Source organism: Thunnus thynnus, chromosome 3, assembly GCF_963924715.1.
Source record: "Thunnus thynnus chromosome 3, fThuThy2.1, whole genome shotgun sequence".
NCBI classification, from domain to species: Eukaryota; Metazoa; Chordata; class Actinopteri; order Scombriformes; family Scombridae; genus Thunnus; species Thunnus thynnus.
This window is the reverse complement of record NC_089519.1, coordinates 92501-105273: the sequence shown is the minus strand read 5'-3', so window position 1 is coordinate 105273 and position 12773 is coordinate 92501. Positions and strand designations below refer to the sequence as shown.

Below are 12773 nucleotides of genomic sequence, written 5' to 3'. Positions count from 1 at the left end.
TAAATTAACACAAACACAAACAGACACACCCACACACACACACACACACACACACACACACACAGACACACCGACACACACACACACACACACACAGACACACAGACACACCGACACACACACACACACACACACACACACACACACACACACACACACACACACAAATGACTGACCGTTCGTGTTCCCACGACATCTGCTGCCACAGAGTCCATTTGGTGGAGTTGGAAAGCTAAAATGATCCACGCTAACCCATCAGAGGAATGTGAGACGGCCCAGAGCGGTAACAGACGAGTAGATATGAGAAGCTCTAGTGGAACTGTGCAGTTGTGGTCATTTATCTAGTGATTAACAGTAACAATACTACGAATACAGAAATGATGTGCCAAGAATGGCTCATTGTTTTTCTTATGGTCAACAATTTTCCTTGAAAAGATCAAGACAAACAAGTATTTGAAGATTAGTCACAAATATAACATTTTTTTTTTTTTTTTTTAAAGGCTCTGTAATTTCTTAAAACAGCTTTGCAATTAGATTTTACCAAATGTTACTCAAACAGCAATAAATAGTGCAATTAATTTTGAGCAGTGGCTTAATACACATTTGGTATGCTCGAGCAACTGTATATCTCCAAGACATTACAATACGCTACTAATTTGTTTTCCCAAATATGTTTCAATGGCAAAGGTAATTGCTACCTAGATTTTGTTCACTAGGAACATTTATCCAGTGAAGTAAGTTCCATGTCTTCCACTTCAGTTTTTAATCTTCTATTTTTATTTATTTTTAACTGTTTTAAATTCTATTTAAATGTGTCTTTTTATATTGTCTTGTGTTTCTTTTATATCTTGTCTTAATGCCTTGTGTAAAACATTTTGAATTGCCTCGTTGCTGAAAGGTGCTATACAAATAAACTTGCCTTGCATTTTGGTGACACAGGGAGGTGGGAGTTGTGGGAGTTGTGGGAGTTGTGGGACTGTGATACTCGACGTTCGCATCACGTGTCCTGTGTGTGTGTTTAGGTTTAGGCAACTAAAGCACTTTGGTTAACGTTAGGAAAATGTTGTGGTTTCAGTTCAATGTTAAGAAAAATTCAACATATCCTGTGTCAGCTTCAATTTAGTGTTTTCATTATTTAAGTAAGAATACGATCTCTCCCTAAGCAGCTGCTGTGAGTCCCTAAACATAAAGAAAGAATAATCATGCTTTTACGCTACAAGCTGATATAGTATTGCAAGTGAGGATATTATAGGATAACAAATGAAATGCGTTGTCAGGGAATATTTTACTAATTTCATTCAGTATCAACATTTTGTGGCTTTGAAAAAACATCCAAAGTTTCTTTGCTAAAAATTCATAATCTGGCGGACATTATATTTCTAAGAAAACATATTATCTGTCGCAAATTTGTGGTATAAAGATAATTTCTAGGAAACATGGTTGGTTAGTGAGTATTTAATGAGATTCCTTAAAAATAAACAGTGTACCTATTCATCATAATGAAGAAACATGTCACCCAGTGAGAGAGTATGACTCACTACTGTGTTTTTAATAGTTTATGGATAATAATTGAGGTCCATGGCTCAGAGGAAGAAGCTGTATAAGGCTTCATGGTTGGTTTTCACTTTATATGCATTTTATTAATAATAAGAAAAATATAGATTATCACCTGACATATCCTCTAACCATTCTGTATCTTCTGAATAATATGAGGGAAACATATTCTATAAATCATTAGTGCTGTATCTTTTTCTTTGATAAGGTATTTGATTTCCTTGGTAAACCTTAAAGCTGTGGTGCCTCTAATAGTAATTTGTCAGTTGCATCGTGGTGGGAGTTTTGTTTCTCTAATAATGACAGTATTTTGCAGTTTGTAAGATTTCAAACACCATCATTATGGGTTCTGCCCATGAGTAAGACAACCCGTTGTGTAATCATTGCCATAGAAACTATTTTATAAACTGTGCTTTGGCTTTCTTTGTGCGACCCCCTACCATCAGTACCACCACCACTTCCAGTTCCCTGCAGAGTTTGACTCTAAAAGCTGTAAATAGGGGCCTTTTTATCAGAAAGAACTAATGAAATATGGACACATTTGAATTGTTTTTCATATTGTTTTTGAAATTTAAAGCTTATAAACAGAGTTCAGGTGTCTCTCAGTGTGAGCCATGTAGTTTGATCTGCTGTGACTCAAATCATTTTATTATTCTGGCTAAAATTGAGTGAAAACCATATCTTACTGTGGTGTCTAAAGAGGAAATCAATTTTGTATTATACCTGAAATTCTGGACAACATAATCAGTGTTTGTAACACAAACACCTCTCTTTCAAATGTAGAAATCAACCTCAAAAAACAAGAGACAAAATAGAAAATGAGGCACAAACAATGAAAGGAGAAGAGAAGGAACACATCAAACATTGCTTGTTTGCTGTTGTTCATTGCTATGTTTTGCGCACTCCCAGCTGGCAAAAATGATGTGCCGCTGAAAAGTCCCCATGAAAAAGATAAACATTAGCATCATAAAGCACTGCTTGACACATACGTTTTCTGTTTCTTTTTGGCAATAATGGTCAACAATTCTCAAGCAAACAATGTGGCTTTGCTAATTGTTTTTTTTATGCCATGAGGAATAGAAAAGGACCGACTAGTGACAGACTGTAGGCGGACAATGCTAGCCTGGATACAGCACCATGGAGCACTCGTTTGTTTGTTTTTTTTATATTCACCCACATTAGTCACATGGGTATGGAACAAATTTAGGTGAAAACAAAAATGGGGATTCATGAAGCTGAGCCCAGCTTGCAGATTGTTCGTGTTGAATTGGACAATGTTTTTATTCATGTGTGAACTAATTATTTCATAGAATACGACAGTGGTTATGGCCACACAAATTCTGGTCAGTGTATTAGAAAATAGTGCTCTTCCATTCATTTAATAAGATGACACTTGACAGCCTCGCAGAGTGCAACTTTGAATCTCTTGTTTGTAACTTTAGGAAAGTAGTGCTGTTCATGCATATAAATCAAGACATTCCTATGAAACACTTGGGAAAAATATATCAAAATCTATTTTGAAATTTTGTGGTAAGCAGATGTTTTGAAGACTTTGTGAACTGCGCTGTACTGCGGACGACGGTTATTAAAGATGCAATAAGAGAATAGAGAATGGGATGCAGAAGAGAGAGCTACACGCAAACAAACGTGCGTGTGTGTTCTCACATGCACAGACACAAACATCAGTAGATATGATGCGTTTGAAGGGTTTAATGCTGGAGATTATCACAACCCACACACACACACACACACACACACACACACACACACACACATAATGTGTGGGCCCACATTATGGGCCCGCTCCTCAGGAGTTGGCCCTTCTGTGACATTTGGAAAGGGCAAGAGGAGCATCACTCACACACACACACTCACACAGCTTTGACCTCCACACCATCAGGTGTCAGCATGGCCCCCCCACACAGAAGCTCAATACTCAGATTAACATCAGGATCCAGGATTAGTTTACCCCTACTGGGTTTGGACACTGCAAACTCGTTTCACCTGGCTGTTCAATAGCGATTGGGAGCCACCCACACAACCACACATATATGCATCTAGGTTGACATTAGGAAATGAAGCTAAAGCGATGAATATAATCAATGAAGGTCCTTACAAGTATAGTTATAAAGACCTGTCTGTGAGTGTATAAGAGGAAAATGGATGGAGAGCCTTTAACCCTGGCTGTATATTCATGAGAATCTCCCCTCTCCAAGTTACATAAACAGCAGAATAATGCATTAATGTTATTCCTCATCTCACATTCACAAGCCTATAAGACTCATTCTGGGACACTATTTCTGCTACAAAGTACAGAATAGTTGAAAAACTGCCTCAGCAACAAAACTCTGCCCCATCCTTTAGTGCCTGTGCTGTCTTACATAACGATGCCTCACAGCAAGTGAGCTTGTTCAAAATCCTTAAGAGGCATCTCTTCCTTCTTTTAAATTGTCAGGTTTAGCAAAGGATTGCTTGGCTTGACCATTGCACTCCTCACCAGTCAGTCAAAATCAGATCATTGATTTCTTTGATGCAAGGTTTGAGGAAAAGTCACGCTAAAAAGTGTCTGAACAAAGCCGCAGACTGCATGGTCTGGTTCGGAGCGTGACAGCATGTCAGACCCCTACGTCTTCTCTATTAGACGTGCTATGTCCCATGATCTTCTCTATTTATATTTAACAAGGAAATCTGGATGCTTCTACAGCCGCGGTGTGCTTTTCATTCTGAAAGGTTAGCAGATGAACTGCAGCCCTGAGACTGGGGTCAATACAGCAGGTTTGGCTGTTTTTATCTCTTCTGTCTGTCTGAGAGGCTGCAGCTCCTGTTGTTCGATGAGTCACTCACCAGGCTGAAGCAGGAAATAATGCTGTGCTACTGCCACCATGTGGACACTGTAATTTTAGAGTTCAATTCCAAAATCCCTCCCTCCCTCTCCACGTCGTTATCTCATTACTGGAAAACAGCATTTGGCACTTGCACTAATTTCAAAGGTAAAATGTTTGCAAATACAAGATGCCACTGCAAATTGAGATGCTAATAATTACTTATTTATATTAAGCATAATTCTGACAGTTTGCTCACAAAATGAATAATTAGCATCTTGAATTTACATGTTGGATATAATTGACCTGAACTATTGATTTATTGTCATAAACATCACTCCTACATGACATAAAGCTGCTATTGATATTATAATTGGCCAAAAGTATGTTACACACACTTGTATCAACTTTTGGTCAGGAGCTGGTTTTCATGGTTTAGGCTTGGCCCCTTAAATCCATTTAAGGGAAATCATAGTACTACAATAATATAGTGTGTGTGCTTTGTTGCAAGTTTTTTGGGACCCTTTCCTGTGTTGTAATGACAATGCCCTGCACAAAGTGAGACCCGTAATAAGAATGGTTTTCTGAGTTTGGTGTGGATGAACTTGACTGGCGTGCATCGAGCCCCGGGCCTAAACCCCGCTGAACACCGGCGGGAGGAACTGTGATGCTGAATTCAAGCGTGTTTTATCAGCCGACATCAGGATTCAATTATCTGGTTCCTGAATTAGAGCAAATCCCTGCTCAGAGGAGCAGATTACAGCCCATGGTTTGTGAATGATGTGAGTTCAACAGTCAAATATTGGTGTAAGGTTCATGTTTCCACATACTTTATCCAGATGTCCTTATACTTCTGGCCATGTAGTGTATTTTCAGATAGTGACACTGGTCAGGTTTATTTGTATTGGCAGAATTTTCAACTGGAAGGCTAACCAGAGGTTGGACTGCAAATAAGCTTTAGCTAGACAGCCTATGTACTGTACATCTGTATTGTCCCTTACATTATTAAATAAAATAAACAAATACATAATCATAATCCTCGCTTATAGTTTAGTCACTTGTGATCTTTGCCTCCTTTAAGTAAAGGCTTCAAAACACCATCTATATCCATGACATACACTCTTCTCTCGTTGGGTTTAGGTCCACCAGCAGTTCGACCCAGACATCTGACGATACAGAACAGACAAACGCGTGAATGAGACAAAGAGAAAGAAAAAAGAAAACGAGGCAGGAACTGTGTAGCTCTCTCGTGTGTACATGAGGTTCTTTCAATTCAGAGGCTGTGACATCGAACTGTCAGTGAAGTGCTGACAGGTAACACACACACACACGCACATACACACACACTTTCTCATACTGTTGTAATTGAAAGCTGTCACTTTGAGATTTTCTCCTCCACAGGGATTTGCACTGGTTGGCTGCAGCTCCAGGACTTCACTTGTCTCTTCTCTGTGATATTACACCTCACCTCTAGATTACAGTATTACTCGCTCTCGCTCTCGCTCTCGCTCTACTGTACATACAGTAACACATTTTTTCATCTCTCTTTTGTATATGCACACACAAACCTGCTAATAAATGGCTGTCTCTCACAATTTCAGCGGTGAAAAACAACTGAACAAGGTCCAAATGAATAAATAGGACATGGTGACTCAGAAAATGGATCAAATTTAGTCTCCGGTTCAGTTCACTCCAGAGTGACAGCATCGGTCTAATTGGCCATGCTTATACCTTGATTTGCCCAGGTTGTTGCGGATTGCAGTTGAAGTGGTGAGGTCGAGCCATCTGAAGCAGAATAATTTGTGTTTGTCACTTTGCAAGTCTCAGTATTCTCTGATGTCTAAATCTTCTCCCTCTCTCTTCCATTCGCTCTCTGCTATAACTAAACAGTGTAATTCATCTATTATGGATTAGGCCCTAAATTAGGTTAGCACATTTTTAATCATTCATGTGGGCTCACTTCTTTGACTGGCCTGCTGAATCATTAATTAGGAGTTTTGGAGATGCTAATTTTTTCTATGATCCGCATGAACATCTGAAAGTTGGGTGAATTGATGGATGCCTGTTTTTCTGTTCTGTACCTATGCATGAAGAGTGAATCAAGGACCGAGCATAAATTTTGGAATAATATGCGTAGCCAAGGACTTGCGTCCACCCACCCGTCCGCACACGCAAACACACCAGAGATCATACTAAGCTTTTTTTAATATCAGCATGATATGAAGGCACAGGAACAGATGGCGGATATAAGATAAGATGAGTTTATATCAGAAATGTCCAGCTAACACACACAAACATGTACACGCACTCCAAATTTTCATATCCCTGTGGAGTAGCTGATAATACACTTTACATTCCATAGTGTGTTTCACGGTGGATAAAGAACTCTAGCAGGGCTTTTAAATGCAAATACAATACAGATCAAAAACTAAATCCAACAAAGTAAGCAGGGAGCTGTGGCACCCTGCTTGCATGCACGTACTAACATCCTTATAACAAATACATGAGAGATATCCAGATAGTGGACAAGGAAAACTGTTTTGGACATTTCCAGTTCAGCTTGGGGGCAGGAAAAGGTACAGTATCTGTACCTGGTTTTAATTTAATTAGTTATTTTTATCCATTTTTTCCCCTACAGTACGTCTCACTGATTTGAACCAATCAATATTTAGCAGGATTTTGGTCAGTGTCAATTTGAGAAAATCAAACCCACACAGTGTTGCTAAAGCAGATTAGCTGAATTTTCAAGTGATAACTCTTCATAAATAATACTTAAAGATCTTTGTTTTCCTTTGATGTTGTTTACTTAGTCATGAATAAAATACTTAAAGCCCCCCTCCACTCAAAAATGTGTTTTTCTTATTGTTCCTTCAGTTGGATGTTTGAGCTTCACTGTGTCGAGTTTAACTAGAAGATTGTTTTCACATTCGTTTGCTGCTGTAGGGGGAAAGTTTAAGTTTAAGGCATGTACCTAAAAGCAGGATTTGTGACATCACAACTAGTTTGGAGCCAATCGTGGTCCAGTATGCAACTTACACAAGTGTGATGTGGAAACTGGAACCTTTAGTGCACTTACACTGAGAATTTACTTTTATCAAGTAGGAGACATTGTGTGATCAGCAGTTAAAGCTTTGAAATGAAAAATATTTACATATTTATAGATTCTAGAGTATTTAATGAAGGAGAAGGAGTAGATGTAATTTTAAGAATTTTAACAAGATCATTTTACAAATTGTACCATATTAGACACAAATTATTATTCAAAGTAGGCTGTTTTATATACATTTTAAAAGATATCTGGAGGGGATCTTTAAGATTTGCCAAGTTTTTAGGGGCTTAAATATGACAAATCACCCGACAGATCCACCTCATCTGACAAAGCAATTGAATTCATAAAGAAAACATTCTTACAGTTCGCTCAAGGCAATCACACCAAAAAAGAATTATGTGAAAGGCATTTTAATGTAAATATCCAAGGAGCTTTGAGACTCAAACAAGTTACTGTGTAATTCTTGAATAAAACGAGGGAACATCTTTTATGTTAAATCCCCTACCAATTAACCTACGCATGAAAGCTTTGAGTGTGCAAGAACTGAGAACTAATCTGGGGGAAAACTGCACTCTGTTCCCTCTGTTACAGTCTGAGCTCAATGCAGCGGTCCTGCTCCACACTGTGCCTTCTACAGTTGTATGCTATGCAAAAGTTTGAGCACCCCTTGAAAAATAATACATTTTGGTGAACAAAAATAAAAACAACAAAAACATCATTGTGGCATGTGCAAAGGTTTGGGTGCCCTACATAGTCAGTACTTAGTAACACCCCCTCTGGCAGAAAATTAGCAAATAGCTTGCAAACGCTTCTTGTAGTCAGTTAAAATTCTTTCAGTTCTTGTGTTTGGGATTTTCTCCAGTTCTTCCTCACAAAATGCTTCTAGTTTTGCAATATTTTTGGTCTGTCTTGCATGCAGCTGTTTTAAGATCCTCCCACAGATTTTCAGTTATGTTGAAGTCAGGGGACTGTGAGGGCCGTTCCAAAATGGTGGATTTCAAGGTATGTTTAGGATCATTATCTTGTTGTAGAAGTCGTCCTCTTTTCCGCTTCAGCCTTTTTACAGACAGCATGATGTTTGGAATCCATTCTTCCCTCCTCCTGTGTAGTGTTTCCTGTGCCACTGGCTGCAACACAGGGGCCGATCCAGATTATTTTCAGGTTGGGGGCACAAGGGGAAACAACACTTAAACTGGGGGGGTCACCCAAAAATGACAACTGACGCTTACATCGTTACCACAGCAACCCATGCAGATAAGTTGGTGATATCTTTCTCCAGCGCTGGCACAGCATTAAAACAAAGGCTGAATCTAAATTTCCACCCAATAACTTGTGGACTCCAGTCGTATGTACCATGATATGTTCACCATCATAACGTTAAGTCTGCGCTGGCGCCGGCCCACAAGGGGATAAAAGTGTGTGGGACTCAAGACTTCCAGTGTTTCCATGGAGATAAATTGAAATTCCTGAACCTGTAACTCATTTCAAAGTGTTTTTCTGAATGGCTCCTAACGGTTTTGATATGTCTGCTGCTAATATTATATCCACATTAAATCCACAAGTGAGGACCTTCACATTGTTTACAGACAAAAACCAACCGTTGCCTTTCTAGTTTAGCAGATTATAATAAATAAATCCAACTTACTAAGCCTGTAGGTCTGTTACTCTGTGTGTAGCCTACATTATACCTCACTACATCAATTAATTTACACAACAAAAGTTAAAAAAGTTAAATGTCGTTAAAAGTAAATATGTTACATACCCTATTATTATTAATATTATTATTGTTTTTTATTATTGATAACAATAATTAGTATTATTATTTTCTTTTACATTGTCACTTTATAGCCTGTTGCTGCAGAATTATGATTCATTTTCTGAGTCTGGTGAGCCCAAGCGGACTCTCTGGAAGTCTGCAGAAAGTCCACTTGAGGTCACTTGTGGACTTGCCAGGAATGCGTCCGCAAAGTCCGGACATGTGGATTCAGCTGAAGTGTGCAGATACGTCTGACTAGTGATGTCTGGACACACAAATCCAATCTGATCACAGTACAAAGTGAATAAAGTGCCTAAACTTTTGCACATGATGTTTTTAATTTTGTTCAATTTATGACATAAAAAGTAATTATTATGTATTAATGTTCTATATTCTAGAGAGGCTGTGTTTACATCTTTTCAATTAAAAGATTATCAAATTATGTTATTCGTCAAGGTGTGCCCAAACTTTTACATACAACTGTATTGTGCTTCAGCTCTTCATTTGCTTTGGTGACCTGGTTATACTGGTTATACTGGTTATACTAGTTATACTGGTCTTATCTCACTTCCTCTCTCACCTGATTACCCAGCGGTGGAGTTGCCTTCCATCCTCAGTCAGCAAAGTCCAGCTTCAGTTGGATGAACTGATACACTGCGTGGAGGTTATGGCCCTTTACAACTTGCACTCTCTCCAACCTCCCATGCGGCACATATTTGGAAGCAATGAGTAGTGATAAGGCTACATCATATTTATTGATCAAAGCATAGAGGAGATTATAGCCCCCGTCATGGCCAAATTTGCACTATCGGCACATCATAATAGTTAATTCCTTTAGGGAGTAGAATGTTTCTTTGAGAAGGTGCCAGAGGACAGCAAATGACTTATAGTGTTTTAAGGTAAAGTGTAGTTTAGAAGTGAGGCAGCTTTGTATTCACCCCTAGAGAACTAAAACACGAGTTTTCATCACTGCAATCTGGGATTTTTCACATAATCAGACTACAGATGTCATGTTTGTTCTTTATTTGAACATATTCTGACCTGTTATTGCATTCAGGCTTTTTTTCTAATGTTTTGTCAGTTTTGTACTCTGGTCCTGAAGAAACTTTCTTCCATTTTAACTGCATCATTTACAGTTTACAGTCAAAGTATTGTATTTAGTGTAGTGTGTCTTGTGTGTTTTTTGCTTTGTACTGTTTGATATTGTGCTGTTATATGTATATATTACTATATTTTAAATTGTAAGGGACTGCAGATAAAAATTAACTTGAAGCTAAATCTGGCACAGTGCATCATTTATGTTAAAAACTGTACACTGTCCCGATAAATAAATACAATACAAAAATAACTGTGAAGTTGTTTCACATGTTTATAGTGAATGTTATTGACCTGATAGTGTGAGGTTCTGTAATACCGGCAGGTTGGCCTGTAATATTAACATTTTCTCATTTCCTCTCAGGTTGTTTATTCATTTCCATCTGATGCTATGTAGCTACAGATATTTATTTTAATATCAACTTGAAAGTCAGAATAGAAAGCCTCTTCATGTTCTCCCTTAAAACCATTAAAGTGCAGTCCACATGGCTCTTCAGTCAGCAGATAATTCCTCCAGATTTAAAAGTGCACCAGTCTGTTCTGGGTACAATTCAGGTTGAATTACGTTACCTTTTACTGGAAGCCAGGGGTGATTTTCTTTCATACTGAACCTTACATGATATATTCACTTGATCAGCACTATTCTAGCCCCAAACCATTTGAAACATTTTCCAGCTCTGGTGAAATTTCAATGTTCCATCAGATTTTTAGTTCAACCTGCAGAAACGAGAAAGAGAGAGGTGTGAATGTGTGTGCAAGGCGGTAGCTGAAGTGAACCACTAAGTGGCGCCTTTGTGCCATTTGCTCCCTGGAGAATTTAGCCTCAGTTATTACAGATTCATTTCGAATTCATGCAGAAGAGATGCAGGTACTATCAAATGATCATTGTTGCAGTGGCTAAAGAACTATTCCCATCAGTACTACTGAGTATTCTGAATGAGTGCCATCAATAATAAAAGAATAGAGAACCAGTTATCTTGCATTTCCCTAATCAACCAAAGCAAAACACTTATATTTTAGTGAGACTGAATGAAATATGTCCTTGCAATGAATTCTTAGATAATGTAGACTGTTATTTATATGAAAGCAGCTAAATGTGTTGGTGCATCTCTTATTGTAACCTAGAATCATATACTCTTGTAACTATCTTTTTCTGCTGATTTGTTTTGTCTTTTAGCATAGTATACTGATTTTTTGGTATTTTCTTTGTTATTTTTTGTATTTTTTAATTGATTTTTTTTTATCCTAACACTTTCTGTTTCATAAGAGTCCAAATGTTAACCATTGTGAATTGAAATTATAATCATAATCAAGTCTTGTAACAGGAAATACAAAATAGATGGACAAGGACAATGACAATAAAATAATAATAATAATAATAATAATAATAATACAAGTAGCCTACAGTAAAAAGGCAAAAAACAAAATAAAACAAAATAAAGGCAATTCTATATGTTTTATATTATAATGTAATTATAATAATTGATTGTACATATACCCTTTTTCTTTTGAAGAGATTTGAGAGAGCTGAAAAAATGTGTGAAATCTTGAAGGATCAGAGTAAAAATGGTAATTTACTTTTTTGTCTATGAACAGAAACATAATATACAAACATTCAGGTAAACAGTAGAAGCACATACAAAGCAGATTTAAATAACATAAATACATATGAAGAACATAAAATGAAAATATTGAATTACAATTCCATAAGATAAGAAAGCACATAATAATAAACACAAAATATAAACACAAAATATAAACACAAAATATAAACACAAAATATAAACACATTTCTTTGTGTTTTTGCCCCTTTTTTCCTTGGAATTGTGGCGATGACGTCACGCAAGGATGGTCTGTCGATACCCGACAAATCGAACAAGAAACGGAAGTGCAGCGTGAGAAAACAGTTGAGATATTGTGTGTATGAAGTTAGTTAGCTAACGCTCACTCAAATCATTGCTGAAAGAACGAGGCAAAAGCGGCGATTTATCAAAGGAAGTGTTTTATTTCTGGCATATATCCTCCGTATTTCGTCCTCCTGGACTAACCCGTCACTTTCTCTGAGAACAGGAGCGGCGTCAGGTAACGTTAGTAGTTTGAGAAAACGTTGAAGAAATTACTAAGCTAACTGACAAGCTAGTAACGTTGTGCTTCCTCGTTTTGTCGTCCAATTGTTTAAAGTTGCCAGCAAAGTTAGATGTAATGTATAACGTCGACCAGTGCTATTTTCTGAGTTTGCATTTTGACGATAACACGACAACCACAGACTCATCCACATGCTGGCTAGCTGGTTGTCAGCTAACGTTAGTACCCGGCTGGCAAACGAAGTGGCTCCGTTACATCTCGCTTCATTTCCTCATAGATGCCAAATAAACTTAATGTGGAATCGCTGACCATTAATATTCATATTTAACCCACTACATGTCTCTCCAGTTAAGCAGTTGTTTACTGGCACCAGTTACAACTGTTCAAATGTGATTCAACAATCTCAACAACA

The 12773-nt window shown here is 37.7% G+C and overlaps 1 protein-coding gene across 2 annotated transcripts in view; it reads left to right on the top strand.

Moving 5' to 3' along the window:
- Nucleotides 1–12148: 12148 nt before the first annotated feature.
- Nucleotides 12149–12773, top strand: part of gtf2e2 (general transcription factor IIE, polypeptide 2, beta) — a 10807-nt gene continuing 10182 nt past the window's right edge. For both annotated transcript variants that reach the window (XM_067578434.1, XM_067578439.1), the window contains exon 1: nucleotides 12149–12358. The gene's annotated coding sequence lies outside the window, so the exon portion shown is untranslated. The remainder of the gene's footprint in view (nucleotides 12359–12773) is intronic.